The sequence below is a fragment of the Egretta garzetta genome, unplaced genomic scaffold, assembly GCF_000687185.1.
Source record: "Egretta garzetta isolate BGI_Z169 unplaced genomic scaffold, ASM68718v1 scaffold395, whole genome shotgun sequence".
NCBI classification, from domain to species: domain Eukaryota; kingdom Metazoa; phylum Chordata; class Aves; order Pelecaniformes; family Ardeidae; genus Egretta; species Egretta garzetta.
In genome coordinates this window covers 12724-15328 of record NW_009259794.1, presented here as the reverse complement: position 1 = coordinate 15328, position 2605 = coordinate 12724, and the positions used below count along the sequence as shown (strand labels likewise).

Genomic DNA, 2605 nt, shown 5'->3' with positions numbered 1-2605 from the left:
GGAGGGAAAGTGGGTGCAAATCCCGCAGCACCCTCCTTAGGGACTCGTCGGGAGGGGGAAATGAAGGGGTGGCTGGCAGCAGCACTGCACCTCAGGCTCTGCTGATGGAGAAAAGACTCCAGCTCCAACCAGGAGGCCACCAAGCACGTGAGATAACGGAAATAAATGGGCCTCTCACCCCAAAAGTGCCTGTGATAAACGACCTGCACAATGCGGCCGAGTGGCTCTTACCCCACAGCCCTGAGCCTGGCCACCCGCAGAAGGCGCAGAGCGAGCGCCGGGGCAGGGGGAGCTTTGGCTTTTCTCAGCAGCAAGAACATTTGCTCAGCTTTTTCCCCCCGTGCTGCTGCAATCACTCCTTGTCTGCCTTCCTACCCGCTGGAAGCCAGCCCAGCCCGGTCCCCAGTTAACCCCAAGACCTCTGGCAGGGGGTTTGGGGAGCAGGGGAAACACCAGAGCTCTCGGACCTTGCTGGGCGTCACCGCAGCACCGATGCTCTGGGGGGCACGGCACAGAGCGGCCGCCTGCCATCCTGCAAGCTTTCAGCATGGAAACCTGCACCTCCTCCTTCAAACCGGCCAGTACCGGGGTTTCGGGCATCAGCCACGGGAACACATGCAGGCAAGAACCAGGAGGCAGAACCACCCGCTTTATCGCTAATATTCCATTAGCAAAATATTTAATAGCAGATTCCTTTTCCTGGCAACTCCCTCCTTCAGGCTGTGGATATTTTCGGCACTGTTTTGCAAGCGGCAGGAGCCCTCGTTTCATCAGGGGCCGCGCGGCAGCCAATTCCAGATTTCCCCTGGATCTGCAAAAATCACAGTTGGGGGAACGGCAATTTAGCAAATGCAAGGGGGACGCGAGCCGGCCGCAGCGGCTGCTCTGATTAAACGGGGGCGGGGGGGAGAAGCAAACAAAGAAACCAAACCCCCCCCAGGTTGCAGAAGGGCCAAGACCTGTGCCAGGGTGTCCCTCCCGCTGTGGAGCACACATTAACCCTCTGGCTGCTGGTCTTCTGGGGGTGCTGCTCCTCCCAGGGCAGCCCACAGCCACCAGCAGCTTTTGCTTGATTTTACTGCTGTCCTCCTGCGAGCTGAGATGCCCCGTCCTGGTCAGTACGGGCGCTCTGGGGTTCTCCATCCAGGACCCTTCGTGGCCTCAGCCCAGGACAGGAGTGATGGAGAGTGGGGAAGGGAGCTCTCCCCCACACCGTGCGGTGGCTGCTCACCCCTAAGCCTCCTGGCAGGGACATGGGTGACCCCAGTGGGTCCCTTTACCCACCACCCACGGCTGCACTTTGGGGGTCACCCAGGTGTTGCTCTGGGGGTCCCTGGCACAGGGCAGGGGGCTGTGCTCAGGCCCCCACCTGCTCCCTTGCCTGCCCCCCTCCCAGGCTGTCCCCCTCGTCCCTGCACGCCTCTTCCCATCACCGTCCCTGGCTCTGTGGGCAGACACGATGCTGTTCAGCCCGTGTGGAGCAAGGGCAGGAGCCCTTGAAACAAAACCCCCAGAGGGTCGGAGGGGCTGGCCACCCACCCGGGCTCCTCCGGGGCTGCTGCTCCCTGCCCAGCGCTGGCTCCAGGCACAGCTCCGGCTCCCCCCGCCCGCCCCTCCCTCTCACCCTGTCTCTCCCCTTTATTTTTTATGTCACTTACATTCGTTTGGCCCTTTTTCTCGCGCTCCCTGGCAGGAGACACATGTCCCTCTTCAGAGTGATTCATTTGGCGGCTTTCGCCTCCGATCGTGCTTCCCGGCGACAGGCGCCATCCCGAGTTAGAGGCATCCATATGGCAGGGGGGGGTGGTGGCGGGCAGGGGGCGGAGGGCCGGGCGATGGTTGAAGGGCTCAGCAGACTTGGCATCTCACATTAGAGTCAGTGCCAGGACACAGCCAGAGCTGGGCACGGCCCCAGGTCGGTGACACACAGGCAGCAGAAGGCAGGAGACCCCCCCGCTGTGCTCCGCAAAGGGCACGGGGACGATGCTTGGTGCTCAGACTCCCTCCTGCAGCGGGAAGACCCCCCCCATGGGCTGGAGCACTCGGCTGCAAGTCACTGGCAAGTCACCGGCGTGCGCTCCTGTGGTCTCGCTCCTTGGGGACTGGCACCAGGACACATGGGGGTTCAGCATCCATCACGCCGCTGCAGTTTTCCCATGCCATCCCTAGCCAGGAGGATCCATGGGCCCGCATCAGAAGCTCTGCCTCCCGCTGTCTCATCCAAGGCTCCCCGTGCCCCTTCCCAAGGGGTGGGTGGGCGACGCTGGACTCGCGGGGGCTGCGGCAGGGCTGGTGGCAAGGGCTGCTGCTCCCGAAGGGCTGGGGAGCGGGCAGCCAAGGGTGACCCAGCCCCAGCAGTGCCCTCACCGATGGGGCTGAACGCGGCAGGCACCAGTACCAGGGTCCCTCACCAGCCCAAACCACAGCAAGCGATGAGCCAGGGCCAGGGTGCAACCGGGGAGCACAGGCAGGAGCAAAACAGAGGCAGAGGTGAGCTGCAGCGCGGGGGCAAAGCCCTCCCAGGGGGCAGGGGTGAGGACGGAGCTGGGATGAGCTCGGGAGAGGTCCCTCCAGGGCTGAGCTGCTAGCAATACAGAGACTGGCT

The 2605-nt window shown here is 63.3% G+C and overlaps 1 protein-coding gene across 2 annotated transcripts in view; it reads left to right on the top strand.

Moving 5' to 3' along the window:
• The window catches only part of ACSF3 (acyl-CoA synthetase family member 3), a 77645-nt gene that overhangs the window by 74343 nt on the left and 697 nt on the right, over nucleotides 1-2605 (top strand). The window lies entirely within an intron of this gene.